The following is a 17,604-nucleotide window of genomic DNA, read 5'->3' as shown; positions in this document are numbered from 1 at the left end:
AATAGTCAAAGGATGCACATAGTCTAGAAGCAAACTGGACATAACTTTCAGACGGTAATTTTCTAGCCCTTTTAAAATTATTCAGGCATTCTTGGGGAGTAGGTTCAAATTCTTTTAAAACCAAATTTTTTAACTTTTCGTAATCACACAAATCTCCCTGACTAACATACACTAATAAATTATTAACTCTATCTCCTAAAAGATTTAACAGAATTTCGGCTTTATATTTATTAGGCACTGATTTATTTTCGAATGCTTTTTCTAACAAATTGAAAAATAAATTAAACGATTCTGACTTAGCCAGCACTGAAATTGTTAAAACCTTAACACTTTTGATTAAACTTTCCAAACTATCTGAATCTGTTTCGCCATTCACTGTAGTCTGAGGTGCATTAGCTAGGTTACCACTAATTTTTGCCAACTCTAACTGTTTTTCTAATTGAGCTAACTTTAATCTTTCTAACTCTATTTCCTGTTCCGATTCTTGTTTAGCTTTTTCTAACCTTTCCTTTTTTTCCTCTAAAACATGCCCAATTAGATCACGCACAAACTCAATATCAGTTTTAACTATATCACTATTTTCAATTAAGAGCTTTAAATCTACTATTTTAGGATTATCTGGAATTATTAAACCTAATTCCTGAGCAATCATAATCAACTCATCTTTTTTAAAATTCAACTTAAGTGCCATTTTAATACCCCTCACTGCTAAAACAACACTTTTAAATTAGAAATGCTATCACTTGAACTCCACACCCAAATCGAAGGCAATTACTAAACGAAATTACTTAACAATGTAAACAACACACAAAACGAAAGCAACTCTACTAAGGCAATACATATCAAAAACACTCAACGCAGACCAAAAAGAAACAAAAAACACAATCGAATAAAACAAAAAAGATATAAACCAAACTAGGCAGAAACGAAAGCTAAACCAGTTCAATTCAATAAAACAAGCAACACAATTCTCAAATTACAACTAATCGAAATTCCACTTACCCTGAAAATCACAACAAACTAACACCACTACCTTTTGAGAATCTAATTAATAAGCCATAATTTATAACTCCCTACGCAACACACATGTGAAATCACGATTTTTATTTTATTTTTAAAGAGACACTTCACTGACCTCTATCACAATTTTAAATTCACAAAATACATTCCCTAATCACTGACTAACACCTCCGAGCTCATGTCGGACCAAATGTTTTATACACACACAAGAAAATCTCTACACAAGAAACAAAAGCACCACACTTCACGACGACATGGACTGTATTTATTAAAAAAGAAGAGAAGTAAAAATGTATATGTATATTAATAGCGCCATCTATTAAGTAACAAGGCAAGGCGTGAACATATTTGATTTTGTTCTAAACATTTGATTTTTGCAATGAAAAAAAAATTTATAATTTATGTACCCAAATCATCAAAATAACTTAAAAGTTAAAAGGTTGAAAAAAAGTTGTGTGAAACTGCTGATGTATTGGATTGTGTTGTTGATTAATTGAGCTGCAAGTTCTGAAATTTTTTATTCTTTGTTTTTCACCCTGATATCATGAATTACTCCTTACATGAACAAAACGTTAGGTCTCGATGTATTCCTTAAATCAGTATGTATTAATATTTGTTTGAATTGCCTTTTTAATTTGCTGTCTCTTTTATTGCTTAAAATAAGTAACTAACAGAAAACCAGTTTATTCTCATAAGTGAAACTAAATAAATTCCCTATTAAAACCAACAACTTGTTTTAAAGGGACCAATTTAACAAAGTTTTGTCAATTTAGCTTGGCAGTTTGCTGAGTGCATTTTGATGATGTGCTGAGTGCATTTTGATGGTATGTGTTGAAGCAAAAGTTCAAAGTGGTACCTACGGAAATTAAAATAATGGGCAGTTGTTTTTTCACAAAGTATCTATTTTATTAATTTCTAAAAAAATAATAATAACGATTGCATTTTGTTTACTTTATTGTTTATTGATTGTGTATTGTATTAATTTGATTAAATATTATTCCAGGGTACTTTATGAAGGAAAGGAGAAAGTCATGGCTGGCAGTGAAGTGGTCCTAAATGCAGCAGGTGGTCATTTAGCGAATGTGATCAAAAACTTTTATTACATATCGGAGGGCACCTGAAAATGCTCCCTGCAATCAACTAGTTGTTACTGATATGTGTATCATATTAGCAAATAAGGTAATTTATCTTTGCTTCTTCTATTGTCTCCTTTTATTGAGCTTCCAATATCAGTTTAAACACATAGCTAAAAATTTGTTAAAAATTGCTTTTTATTGTGTGAAAAAGTTTTTTTTTCCTGCAGATTTATTCTAAAAAGTTTAGAAGGTAACGCCATGCAAGGTCTTTAAAATATTGGTGGTTTGTTTGTTCAGACCTCTAAAATCTGCTCCAAACTAACATTAAGGCTGCATTTTTAAAAGCTCATTCACATGAAATGATTCTTTTTTTTTTTTTTTTNTTTTTTTTTTTTTTTTTTTTTTTTTTTTTTTTTTTTGCAAATAGAAATTTCTTTATTATTTTTTTTAAATTTGTTTTAAATTGCTGTTGTGAGTATTCAACAGTTATTCATGACTGTTAGGTTAAGTTTGACCTATCTTTAGCCAGCTCCATCTATGCTTATTCTGAATATAACAGAAAACATCAATATGGAGAAAAGCCATAGTTTTGGGAAAATGAGAAGTATTTATGCTCTAATTTTTTAACATTTAAAAACTCCAATTACCTTAGCTCATAAAAATTTGCAAAATATGAGAGTAAGGCATTTGTTTGGATGATTTTAATATGGGTGAAAAAATGTCGCTAAATTGGCAATTTTTAAAAAGTATGCCAAATATTCAAGTTATTTGTTTGTTCTAGAGCCTTTTTAATTTTTCAAAGCAAGATGTCACATGTAGTTTAAAATTATAGATTTTCTTCAAGTGTGAGACACTTAAAGTTTGGCTTTTTTGTATTTCTTGGGGGGGGGTGAGTTTTTAAAAAAAAACATTTACTAGTTAAAAAATTATTGCTTGACCAGCTGACCATTGCAGTCAATAGACTGTAACGGGATGGTATACTAATTTAGTTTGTTGTTTTTTTACTGTGTCGCTCTCATAAAATAACATACTTATTCATGATTGTGAATGTTATATATTCTCTTTAGTTAATAATCTAAATTCACTTTAATAACTTTTTTTTGATTAATATTTAATATAATGATCTAGAGTAAATGTTTAATTTTTAACCTGCTTATTAAATTTTTTATAATTATAAAATTTTGCTTTATATAATGCTAAATTTCATTGCCTCATTTGCAGTTTTTAATATTAGTTTATAAAATGTGCCTATGTAGTTTATTAAATTTATTTTATTCAATAAATGAATAAGTGTTAGATGGTGTATTTTTAATTTTTATTTATCTATTTTTAATTTAATAGATGCATGTGAGTGAATCTGAAAATATGTACATACTTTAGAAATCTTTTTGTTATTAGGCCAGTGACTATTTTTGTACTATTGCCATAATTTTCTTTCATGAATAATAACAATGAAGATTTGATGTATTTATCTATCTAGCATTTTCTTTGGTATTAGGTTGAGTTAATAATGACTTCTGCATAGAAAATTGAAAGTGCATGCTAATAGAGGTGAATTCTGTCGAAAGGGTATACTTGAACCTTTTTCGAAATCCAATAAATTAAAAATTATGTCTTTTAATAGATTTAATATATCTATTTTATTATTCTCTCCCACTAATATCATCCAATTATATTTCTTTTACTTTTTATTTAAAATTTTTCAGTAGTATTGTTGAATTATTAAAAATATCTCTTAAACGGTGAGAATATAGTGAAATTGCATATGATTTTGTTTTTATCAAAGTGTAAGTAATCTACAAGGAATGCCTACAAAGTTAGATGAATGAAGGCATTAAGCTAGTAAAAGAAACATGAAAACAAAATAACAAGCAACCTTAAAAAGCAACACCAATTACCCACTCAGCACTTATGGTAGTCTTTGATTAAGAGTCATGGTGGCTCAGGGGATAGAGTGTTCGCCTTCCAATCAGTGAACCATATTCGAATCTCAGCAACAGCTGGTCAATGCGAATTCTGCGCCCGGCTCGCACCAACCATAGTGCCGACGTAAAATATCCTCAGTCGTAGCCAGATCATGGGTTAGAGTCCCTTTCCCGTCAGGCTAACCATGGGAGGTTTTGATGGCTTTCCTGACCATGTAACGCAAATGCGTGTAATTAATCTAAAAGTCCTCCACGATGGCAAATTTCTCCCAATCCTGGTCCCCTTGTCTGCTGGATTGGGTTCAAAATTACAATGATACTTAGTTGAATATTAGTAGCCGTAAACCTAAAAATTGGGTTGGCTATTCGTCAACGGTTATAAATTTAAAATAAAATCTTTGATTAAGTTGCTATAATGGGTCTGCGTGTACCTCTTTTTGGTTTGATTGAGGCACTGATGCCACACCTCTTTCCTTGTGTTGGATAAAATTGGGACAGATCCTTTGCTTACCAAAATCTTTGTAAATGAACTGCCATTTTTAATTCTGAATCTTCTCATAGGCAGTCGTTCACCAGCATCAGTCGCTAATGCTTGATATTAATGATTGTCACATATACTTTATATATAATGGTATGCCACACAAGTTTATTGCCAAATCGAATTTCCTTTGTCATAATCCTAGTGTGGTTTATTTCCCTTCCTGTAAACATTTAAATCAATTAAAAACAATTTTTCTTTTATTAGACATCATTTTGGTGCACCTGGACCAAGATTGCATAATCTGCATTTTCTGAGGCTGTTAAGCAATAAATGTTTTCATATTTATTCACTGTTAATTTCAATTTTATGTTAGATTTCTCGAACAAGCAGGTCAACCACTCTAGGCTAATCTAATCTTTGCTTTTAGCCATTCCCCACGGATATAATCCTGCATCCTAAGTTATGTTGCTTTACTTTATTTCTTAACCATCCACCAAACCATTTAGACTCAACCTGTATTAAAAAAACATACTGAGAAACCACGTTGTGAATATTAATGTGTATATAATTATAAATTGAAATTAGTACATTTTATCAGAATTTCCATAATTTAAATTGAAGTAAATTTGAATTATTTATGTTTTAATGCCATGAGAATATTAATGTTGTAAAAGGATAAATTTCTTATTTCCCCCCCTAAATTTGTATGTTTAACATTAAATTTATGTACATAATTTGTATGTTAACATTGTTATTAAAAATTAAATTATTTTTTAGAATGAAAATCCACCTCATGCATTTTGTAAAATCAACAGAAATTTAAATAAAGGAGTGGTAAGTATCTCTTTTTTCTCCAATGGTGTGAAATACTATACGATATATGTTAATTACTACTTTTAATAAGTTATTACTTTTTAGTGACTTCTGATTGAAATTATCTTCATAACTTACCTTTCAGAATATTTGCTTTCTTGAGCTGACATGACCCCCTAAAGCATACTTGTCATCTTTTTATTTAGTTTATTTCTCTTTTTTCCACTTCCTTAATTAATGGGGAAAATGCAGTATTTTTTTTTTTTTTCAAACTCGGAATTTTGTTTCTTATTTTCGTCTTTTGAAAAATTTCAACCACTCAAAAGTGATCTATGAGATATTTAAGGATGATATTTTAGCTATACTAAACTATTTAAATTTCTTATAGCATTATTTAAGTATGTTCATCTGTTCTTTTTTTTTTCTTAAGTTTTTTAGCAATTAACACTAGTGTAATAGCCCAAAATAGCTCACACAAGAGCACAGTAATTGTTGTGTTGCTTCTTAATATATTGTGTATAATATGTACACAGAAAACACAGGGAATTTTGTTTTTCCTTCCAGATTTGAGTGTTAACCCTGCTTGCTCAGTTAGCACAACGTATAGCTGTGATGTTGGTACTCAGCACAATTTATAGCTGATTTTAAACAATATGCATGTTATAAAACTGAAACATTCAATTAGTTCTATATTTATAATTATTTTTCATATGTTTTCTCCTTCTATGCTGTTGTTGGATAGAAAGAGTCCATTATAATAGTAAATACCATTTTCAAATGCTCATTATATTTTTAAGAAATTTGATCTAACAAGTAGGGATATTTTTTTTCTTCTGAATTCGTGGAAGTATTTGTTTAAATAATTTATGTTTAAAAATAAAACGCTATTTACAAATAAAATGTTTCAACTGCTGTACAAAATATGTAGAGGTGAAATTCTTTGATCGTTTTGCAGATTGCTTTGGTTTGTTGATTAAATTCTTATTTTGCTGTTAATTGAAATTTAATTAAACATTTTGATGAAATGTCTTATCCTTATTTTTGTTTAAAAATATCAATATTACAATTAAAATAGTTAAGATCCTATGATTTTAAATCAATGAATATCTTTTTTCTGTTAAGTATTTTCATCAATATGTTTTAAAGATCCAGTTTAAAGTTAAATATGAATTCTGTATTAGGTCTTTTAAGATAGTAAACAATTTATTATTTTTAGCTATAAAATATGTGTTAAATAATACTTACATAAACTGTAACACAAAATACTAAATTTTTATTGCACATTTATTTAATAGCTTGTGAGTTAAGCATGAATTGTTCACTCTACTATTTTTTATGTGTGATCTGTTTTTAATACTTTCTAATATTTTTAATTTGTAAAAAGGTAATCCAAATGCAGCTTTTGATTTTTTTAAAAAAATATGCTATAATCTGGATGATTCTGTATATTTTACATTTTGCTGTTCTTTCTTAATAAATTAATCACAGCTTTTAGACAATTCACAATTGCTCGAATTTATCTCTGTTCATTTGTTTGTGTAACATCGCTTTTTAGATTGAAACAATTTTCATAGGTGTTATAAATAATAAGAAACATATCAAAATATAGAGTACCATGGAAACAATAACGTCATCCCAAGTAACAAGTTTTTTCTTTACAAACATTTTTGAAATGCATGTTTTTAAAACATGTTTTTTACTAAAATTGTAGATACAGTAGAGAACCGTTTATCTGGTATCCAGATAACCGGAGAAAATTTTGCTAGGTTATCCGGCCATTTTAAACTAGAACGATAATGAAAAAAAGTGGAAATTTGGCTCATTCTTTAAGTTGAGTAGAGGAAAATGTGGGGAAAGGGGGGGATTTTTCTCCCTGTTTGCCCTGAGAAATGTCATTTCTTCCCTGACCTTGAAGATCTTTAGATCAAGAGGGGGTAGGGAAGTGAGGAACATTTTATTTTCTCAGAATCGTTCTTCTAATAAGCTGCCGTCAATCAAACTCTGAGGAGTGGTATGCTGATTTCGTTTTCTCTTTGAATTAGGAGGGGGTGGGGAAAATGCATTGCTCATGCATATCAGTGAACAGAAGATGAAAGAGAAATAAAAAGGAAAAATTTATTTATCTATTTAAGATAGATTAACGAAACAATATTTTTCTTTTGAATACATTCTGATTCTTTAGAAGTGCGGTATCATTTGCAAGTTTTTCTTGATGTGGAATCACATCTGCTTTCATTAAAAATGGTGTTTTTATAAAAAAAATAAATAAAAGGCGAATTGTGTATTAATTTAAACATACGATTATTTTATGAAGCAGATTGCAGTTTTCTTTTTTTTGTTCCACTACGTTTGAGTTTTTTCTTTCTTTTCAGGATAAATTTTGTACTCAATAAATTAATTCTTTTTATTCATAAATTTTATCATTAGGTTATTTTTTAAATTCCTCTGATCTTATTGATCTTGCCTTGTTCCAGGTTTTAATATTTATGTTAGTGCCTTTTTTAACTAACTTTTCGTTTTGATAATTTTCAAGTGTTGTTTTTAATTAGATTAATAAGTTTTCCTTTTATTTTTGTCGCCCCCCCCCTCGTATTATTAGGTATGAAATATATTGCGTTTTTTAATCATTAATTTTGTTTATATTATATATATTATATTATACTGATTTTGTTTATATTTATATAGATTAAAAAGAATAAATATGAGAATTTTGTATTTCTTGAACTTGTTTTTCTTGTCTAAACTTGCAAATTTTTTTATTCTTTGAAATTTTTTTTTCTTTTTAAATTTAGGACAGCTTTTATTTTATCTCTTACTTTAAAATGTGTTACACTTTTTCCTTGTCTTTGGGTTCAATAAAACATCGATTAACGATACTTTTTGGTCAATCCAGAAAACCGGGAAACTCAGATATTCTGAATAGCGATGGTTACGAACATCCCGAATAATTTAGTTCTCTCTTGTAGTAGTTATTATTTAGGTTATTGAGACAGAGATTTTTTATTATTGAAAATCTCTTTTGATTTAGACTGAAAATATGATTTTTTATATTTAAATGCTTAAACATATATGGTATTAATATATAAAAGTACTTTTGAAGTATTGAAGATTTGATGCTAAGAGGCATTTTTTCTCTTTTGAATTTAGATTTCTTTCAATAAACTAACTCTCATATTTGTGTGTAGATATTATTTCGTAAAGTGTAATTTTTTATCCTTAAACTAATACAAAATAATACAATTCTTTTTTTTTTTAATAGCTTGGTTCAGGCATCCATTTATGCTATAAAAAATCCATGAATCGGCCAGATCTATATTGTTATAAACCTGGTAAGTTTTCATTTATAGTTAGTATTTTATTGCCACACTAGTAGAATTCACCAAACAGAACTTGCACATGACTGTTTAAAATGAATCAGATCAGATATTTTTTTTCTGTGAATAAGATGTTTTTTTTTACAGATTATAAAACTGAAAAGAGGTTTTTCATTCAATATAATTTATGTTTCATTCAACATTCTCAATTTCAACATAATTCAGTGCATTTTGTTTAAGTATAATTATAATATCAAAAGAGTTTTTTAATGTACTGTATTAAATAAAGTTTATTTAGCAATATTATTTTAATCAAAACATTTATCCTGATTTTATATGATATTAATGAGAGCTCATAAGTTGCAATTGATTTATGACTAGAGCAATCAATTTCATAACTTCTAATTTTATTCCATTTTTTTTTCATCTACATGACGCACGATTTTCAAGCATGTACCATTTTGCACCGTTTTTAAAATGAACATTATGATTCATTGCATTTCCATACCATTTTGTCAACTTTCTGAAAATTTCTGCCTAGTGAACTGTTTTCCATTTACAAAATAATACATTGCAATTTTATCACACATTTTAGTGAAAATCTATCTCAAGGAAGAGAGATTCATCAAATGTGACTTGATATCCTGAGGGGTCATCATCAGGATATCAAATTCTTTGATTATTTGTTTTTTTTTTTTGTTTTTTGTATTGTTCTCCTAGCTCTAAAAAGTAGAACAGGATTTTTGAGTTTTCCACAAATGTGCAGAATTCCACTTTTTCTCTGATTTTTCGCAAATCAAAATCCTATAATCGGACAAAATGTTGAAACTTTTGTTAAATCATGTTAACAAGAGGTGTACTTACGTGTGATTCTTCCTGCAATTTTACCTTTTTGGTTCGTAGAATTTTTGTTAGATAAATAAATGCTAAAAGGGATTTTATCTATATTTTAATTGATTACATAACAAAGGTTATAGGTTCGATTTTAGTCTTTCAAGAAGACGATCTCGTGCAATCAACTTACGTTGGTAACACCTTGGTCTGCGGGGATTGGCCAGTTTCTGTTGGTCGTTCTTGTGTGGATCACAACGTTATCTGTTTGAAGTGTATTTAACTTCTGTTGAAGCCGATTATTTTATATTTATTCTTTCTTTTCATTACTCATTTATCACTCTATGAGAGTATGTCTTCCAGCATAATATATTTTTAAAATAAATTTATTGCTATAGAGACTTCGTTTTCTTATTTGTTTTGTTGACAAACAGATACAATGATATTCTGTGGCAATCTCAGATGTCAATTTTCAGAATTTTGAATATTTGACTACTAATATCGCGGAAACTGCTAATATCACCATTCTTATTCATGTCATTTTAATATCATACATACATTTTCATATTTATCTTGTGGCACCAGGCATGGTGCTTAGCGCCAAAGGAATCAGCTGAATGACGTACACTCGATAACCTTAAGTAATAGTTAGAGTTTTTAATTACCATTTACAGAATTAAATAAAGTAATTATTAATTTAAAAAATAGTATGAGCCACTCAATATTGAATTTATTTAAATTGGTTTTGGCAAAAGCTCATTTTTAAGAAATATTTCGGCTATATTAAATACATTTTTAGGTTTTTTCCAAACTGAGACACCATTGATTCACTTGCTGTATGATGAAATGGTGTCTCTTGTTTAAGCATTGTTAGGGCGTTTTTTTAAAGAGTTCTGCTTTTCTTAGTTTGAATGGAAAAGACTAAAATCTTTGGATGTAGAAAACACAGAAATTTGCTAAAATTCAAATTTAATAGATGTTGGACTAGATATCACAAATAGAATGACATCCTTATCTTCTTCAAGAAAAAATTCTATGTATTTAGGTGCCAGGTCTATGGCATGAGCAAAAATGTTCTTAAAAGCATTGCCTCTTGAAAATAGGTTACTGTACCATCTTAAAGTGTTGCATCCTGTAATGAGAATGGAAGACACTTCTATTAAGTCAATAAGATACCTGGCAACAGTAACTCCATTCATTATAAATCCAGAAGAGGCATCTTTGTTACTCTTATGTGGAGAACCAGAAGGTTATTCTTCTGACTCAAATGAATATGCACCAATTGGTGTGTTTTGGAACTATTTTGTGACTTGTGATTTGATGTGTTTTTGGGTGCACTTGGACTATTTTGTGAAGAAAAATAATTTGGGAAATATCAAATATCCTCTTATAACAAAGCTTTTTAAAGCTCTTTTGTGCATACCACATGGGAATGACGATGTTGAAAGAGGTTTTAGTTTTGTTCATATGTGTGAATAAAAAGCTACTTGACAATAGGGTAAGTTTAAATTTGCATAGTGTTAATAGTTGAGACAAGTTGTCACATATCAGCTGGGAATTTAAATAACTTTAAAGTTGACAAAGATATGATTAAAGGGACCAGTGCAGCATTTAAAAATTATTCTGCTTGATTAGAGGTTGAGAAAAAAGAAAGCGAAAAGAATGTGAAAACACTGAAACTGAGGAAAGCAGATTCAAAGCTGCTGAAATTGATTTGCTAAAGAAATTGAAGGCTTCTCAAGATCTCTTAGCCACAGCTGAAAAAAATATTAAAGGTGGGTTAAATAATAAAGACATGTCGATTATAGAAAGTGGACAGATCCTCTTATCTGAGGCTAAGTTGAGGATAGCAGAATATTTAGCAGCATTGGAAGATACCAAAAGGAAACTTAATTTGTTTATGCAGGGACCTTCAAAAAAGTGTAAAAATTAAGATATGTTATTAATGAACAAAACTAAAAACTCTTATTATTAAGTTCTTGTTTTAATTCTTTTTATTAAATATGCTCCAAGACCATGTTTTGCCAATTGCACCACTTCCAAAAAATCTAATTTTTAAAATGCAATCCCCTCTACCCAATTTCATCCTGTTCCAAATATCTGAATTCCTAACAAAATCACCACTCAGGCATATTTTATTAGAATATAAAACTATTTTATCATGTTTTTTAAAAATTATGGTGTTCTTTCAAAAAATGAAAGAAAAAACATCATTTCTACAGGGAATTATCTTTTAAACTCTTCTGTGATTTAAGAATTTTTATTATTTTTTTAAAAATTTTATCAATTTAAAATTCTTGCTAAAGCAAACTAGTCATTGGCTTTCTGCCAATGACTGCAATTGTGCAGTCATTGGCATAGCATTATTTTTTTTTAAATAGTTTGTTGAACTGTTCCTTATTTCTGAGTTTTTCCTACAGTTAAAATCTGTATAGTTATCCTACTATAGATCATACATGAGCATAGTGATTGTGTATTCCCTCTTAATATATTGTTTATAATATGTAACAGGGAATTTTTTGTTCAGATTTGAGTGGCAATCCTTAATCGGTCTTTATTAGTTTTCTGTAGATTTTTAAAATATTTTGAAAATAAACATATCTAAGCTTAAAATCCATAATGATAAATTGGTATTGAAAACATTTTTCTTTTAATTGTATGTCTTAAAATTCTGAACAATAATTTGAACAATATTTAATAATTTAAACCAGTGATTCTCAAAGTGGTCTATATCGACCCCCAGGGTTCGATGACAATCTGCAAGGGGTCCATGTCGAGTGGAAAAAAATTGGGGGTTCATGAAATGAAAATGGGGGTCAACGATAGTGGATCTCATATGGGCAGGTAGTGACTTTCAATTTTGGCATTTCATGAATGGAATAATCAACATACACTGATAGTACTTAATTGCTTACATTATATTACCTTATAATATAAAAGCATATATCTATCTACATTCTACATAATTTACAAAAGTAGCTATGAAGTAAAAATTTTATGAAAATTTAAGTTATTAGGATTATTTTTTGATGTATGAAACTGAATTATTATAAAGTAGCAGTTGCCTGCAGCCCTGCCTGCGTAAGTTTTTATTTTCTCTGCGTGTAAGATTTTATTTTGTAACAAAAAAGTATTTTTTTGTGGTAAATTTTAGTCTAACCTGTGTTAACTCTTTAGCTAGCTAGACTGCCAATTTTATCTACGCACAAGATCACGGAGATTTGCTGCCTACTTTTTATGTGAAAACGTAATAAGCAGACCGACAATACACTACTATGGTTTTGTATACAAGCTTATTTCCGCAATTATAATATTTGTAGCGGAGTACGGGTTATATAGTGGAATTATTTTATTCCATTTATATATTAAATTAGATTGAATTTAATTAATAAATGTATAAAATAACATGGTTTTTTTTCGCAATATACTTCACTACAGTTAGAAATTTAAATATTTCACAGTGAGTAGCACTGTACCAGCTATCAAAAATACATTACAAAATTAAGTTGATGAATTTACAAAAAAATCAATATCAGGAAAGCAGGTGGTCTATCCAAAATGGAAAAACATGGCAAGGGGTCTGCGAAACTAAAAGGTTCAGGAACCTCTGGTTTAAACAATATTTTACTAGTATAAAATAATAATTTTTCATGCTTGAAGTTCCTTTCCCATCAATACAAAAACCAAGGATTTTAATTCAAGCATGCCATAATTTTATAGTTCTCCAAATTTTAAAGGTTTAGTTTATACTGTTGTCTAAATATCTCATTTATCCTAACGTCTAATTTTGACGTATCTTATTTATTTATGTCATCTATGAAATTGATTGAATCAGATAATGATTTGAATATGTTGTTAATGGATATGTTTGGATAAGGAAAAGTATCTGAATATAAAATTTAAAGACACATTACTTTAAAAAAAAGAATTCTAGTGAAGGCAAATGAATGATCATGTTGTATTTTCCCTCTCGCTTTCTGATTATACTATTACGCTTGCCCAACCAGGAGATACACATCTGCCACTTACGTAAGTGCAAATAGAATTTAGTTTAGGTGTCACATTGAATTATGTTTGATAAATATTCAGGTAATCATCTCTATGTACAAAAGAAAAATATCGTAGGAGCTACCACCTACTCCAACACCGCTATTTTGTGTTTTTAACTTAATGTTACATTTTGATTTGCTGCCCAAAAACTATAACACTTAGAAACTTAAATTACTAAGGCATGTAGAAGAGTGTTCAGGAATTATGATGCTATAAAAAAATTGACATTTTATTATTTGTTCAAGAATTATTAACTGTTAAACTTGTAAAAAATGCCATACAGGCCCCTCTAAAGTCCTTAAGAATTCAATTACTGAGTTGAAATTTGGCATGGTGAAAGGGCCACATTTGTACATGAATTTAACACAGAGTTTGTTTTTTTTTTCTAAAATTCCAATTTGATTAAAAAGCATTGAAATTTTAAGTGCCTTTTTTGCAAATTCTTTCTCTCCCCCTGCCCATGTTTTTGTTGTTGATTTACCTTAAATTATACTGTGTTGCCTAACATCTAGAAGACTTAGAAACTTAAAATTACGAAGGTGTGAAGAATAGTACACAAAATGTTCTAAGGAATTAGGTATATGTGATTTGATTGTTAGTTTAAGTATTATTAACTGTTAAACTTGTAGTAAAAAAAAGAAGAAAAAAAACACATGTTCGTCAATCTACTATCTGTAAAACGTAATTGCAGAGGTAAAATTTAATTAGCTAGTTGTACCATTTTATACTTTGATTTATTCTCAGCCTTTTTAAAAATTCGCATTTGTTCAAAAGCTATTGCAAACTTAAGTCAGTTTTTTTTCAGCTTATTTTTCTTTAAATATCGACTATTTATCCATTATTGTAAAAAAAAAAAAATTTTCCTGCACAAAATCTTAATATCTTTAATTTAAAAATTCTTGCTAGAGTAGTGTGTTGCCCATTATAAATCTTAACATTTATAGTGACATTTTTAAAAATAAAATTCAATGCAGAGTTTCCTATTTTAGTTATAGGACAAGTAAAATTGATTCTCATTTATTTACATGTTAACGAAATATTCTGTGTTTTTATGGAAAATATTGATGTCTAAGAAATAAAAATCAATTATGAGGGTTGGAAAGCGGAGATTCCCAGTATATTAAATTTGTTAAGTGTAATCTCTCTAGGTATCTTAAATGTAAAAAAATTATTTATTTTTAATGTTTGTAAAATAAAATAAACTTATTTTTAGTAAATGAAAAGTTTTTTTTTTTAAAGGAAAAGTTTTTTTAAAGAAGTATTAATTTAACGGGGGAAGATAGCTTTATTTCAAACCCCAAGCTTTCGTTGTTTTTCTGGAGAGCATATTTGTAAAGAAAGCACATTTTATGTCATCTTTAATTAAACAATCAACCTCGTAAGTGTCCCAGTTATTATTATCATTCGAAAAATTGAGAATATATAGATATATATAGATATATTTACAAGAAAGTTTTTTTCTGAATTCAATTAAAACTTTTCTCACTCCAAAAATAGTTGGACTAACATGATCTTGCCATTTAATAAGTTATAAATCTCAATATTTATAGTAAAATTTTTAAAAAGAAAAAGAAAACTTAATAGATAGTTATAAGTACTATTCCCAATTTTAGTTGTTATGTATTTCGTCCACAAATAAGGCAAAGCCTCCTAATATATTAAATTTGTTAAGTGTAATCTCTTTTGATATTTTAAATTTTAAAAAAAATATATATTTATTTTAAATGTATGTAAAAAAACAACTTATCTTTGTAAAAGAAAAGTTTTTTTAAAAAAAATAAGTATTAATTTAAAGTGGAGAAAAAGAAGTGCATCACCTTTATTTCAAACCAAAAGCTTTAATTTTTTTTTCACTGGAGAACATATTCATAAAGGAAGCACATTTGATTAAACAATCATCTTCGTAAGTGTCCTAGTTTTTTCCTTTGAAAAAAATATAGTTTTTTCTGAATTCAATTAGAGCCTTTTTCCACTCCAGAAATACTCGGACTATCTCTTAGTACATTTATCCCCTGATATTCCTACATTTATTGATCTAAGAATTTTTCTTTCCCAGGTAATCAGCATTTTTTCTTGTTTCTGGGTTGGAGTAAATGTCTCTGATCCATAGATAAAGGTTGGTCTGATTATAGTTTTATAAACCTGAAGTCTCGTTATTACTTTTGATGTTAGCAATCTCTTAAGTGCAAAATAACTGCAATTTCTAGCATTTAGTCTTTGCTTAATCTCTGGCATAATATCATTGCTTTCAGTGACAACTGAACCCAAGTACTTAAATTCCCTAACTCAATAAATTTCACTTAGAATATTATTTAACATGTCTTCAATTTAACATTGTAAAAACAATTATAATTTTAATTGCATACTTTATTAGTTATTTATTTTTATCTCCTAGGCTTACTAAATATTCAGCTTTTTATCTGCACATTTTTAATTTTGTTCTTTTAAGGGGTGCTTCTTTTATTCAGTTGCTGAAAAATGTTGGACCTGACAAATGCTTTAAAGTCCTACTGTTTGCCCTGACTGAACAAAAGATACTTTTCCATTCACGGGGCCTGATGTTTTGACTAGTGTGGCCGAAGCTGTAGTAATGGTAACTGTTTTTCTATGTAGATTTATAAGACTCCTTTTAAGCATAGTTAAGATCAGAGGAAATTTTCTCTTTTTACGCTTGCTATTAAAATGTGTATTAATGAAAATTAGACCAAAAATAATTGTTTTGTTCTTCTAAAAATTATCGTGACACGTTAGGTGTGTAGTGATTGACTCACAGCTAGAGAGCGAGTTGTTCACGCCCCTAATTAAATAATTAAAATGAAGAGTATATACATATTTATATAACCGTCATTGTACAGCAGACTCAATTTTTGGGTTTACGACTATTAATGTTCCCCTCTGTATCCTAAGTATAAAGTTAAGTAAGGTTTGTCAACAGCTGACGGACAGAAAATTTTATTTTCAATCATTAAAAGAAAATCACTAATTTTGCTTTCTAAAAGCAAGTATCCTTTTTAGGCTAATTATATTATATATATTATATTTAGGCTAATTATATTATATTTTTATTTATATTAGGCTAATTTATAAACTTAAAAATTATTCTATCAATGCACACGCATAAAATTAAGATAGAAGCAAGTTAAGACAAACCAGAAATGGTGAAAATCAGAACTCATTTGTCTTGTATACAGTTAAAAACAAATTTTGTGATTACAGTTAAAATATATTTTATAGTTGCCCCACTTAATAAATATGAACTGTTATTTAAGAAAAGTCAATTAGCTATTTATTAGCAATTTTTTATACTATTTATAAGAAGAAATGACAATGATCAGGAATTACCCCAGTGATCAATAATTACCCCATCTATAAGGGGCAACATTTGATAGAGTTTCCTATAATCAATTATAATGTTTACAGTAGATATGAAACAATTAAACAAAAGCTTACACTACTTTTATGTCAAAGAAAAAGAAAGTAACTCAAAATATTTATTATTAAGAGAAGGAGGAGGATCTTTGCAGAAATGTACACATTTTAAAACCCATCTTTGAAATGGAAAATACAAAAAGCAGTTTAAAAGATACTTATTGTTAGATTAAACAAAAAACTATTATTAAGTAAATGTAGTTATACTTTAGGAAAGTGTACAAGCATTCTTGTCCATGTCTCAAATTAAAAAAATATATTTATATTTTTGTAAATAAAACTTAGGTGATCATTATTTTCCCCAGAAGCAGAGTGATCGTGAATTACCCCGGGTAACCCTATTTCACAAAATATGGGATAAAATTCATGTCACTGAGACAAAATAATGTTTCACTATATGTTCTTACCCTCTTTTCTGTTGACTACTGGATTGGCATTTCTTGGATCTTTCATCCTGTCTTTCCATAAAAGAAAAGGAATTAATTAGAATATGATCGCCATAAAAACAGTTAAAAATCAACAAAATCAAAACTGTTTCTTATATTTTATAATTTTTGTTAAAAACAATTTTTTTTACTTAAATGAAATTAATTTTGATTTAAATGAAGGAGAAAGATCATGTATTAAAATTAAGGCAAATATTTTTATTTTTAGTAACTGACAAT

At 28.4% G+C, this 17,604-nt stretch overlaps 1 long non-coding RNA gene across 2 annotated transcripts; it reads left to right on the top strand.

The window, feature by feature from the left end:
* The first annotated feature begins 2,009 nt into the window (after positions 1 to 2,009).
* On the top strand, positions 2,010 to 16,103 carry LOC107451325 (uncharacterized). 2 transcript variants are annotated; one of them, XR_006227031.2, is made up of 4 exons: positions 2,010 to 2,199; positions 5,280 to 5,336; positions 8,575 to 8,644; positions 15,960 to 16,103. It is a non-coding gene; the product is annotated as an uncharacterized lncRNA (long non-coding RNA). The 2 variants fall into 2 exon arrangements; XR_011636028.1 differs by lacking the exon at positions 2,010 to 2,199 and adding an exon at positions 3,596 to 3,665.
* Positions 16,104 to 17,604: the final 1,501 nt, after the last annotated feature.

The sequence above is a fragment of the Parasteatoda tepidariorum genome, unplaced genomic scaffold (genome assembly GCF_043381705.1).
Source record: "Parasteatoda tepidariorum isolate YZ-2023 unplaced genomic scaffold, CAS_Ptep_4.0 HiC_scaffold_979, whole genome shotgun sequence".
Lineage (NCBI taxonomy): Eukaryota > Metazoa > Arthropoda > Arachnida > Araneae > Theridiidae > Parasteatoda > Parasteatoda tepidariorum.
Note: the sequence above shows the minus strand (reverse complement) of the source record. Positions and strands in the feature narration are given on the sequence as shown.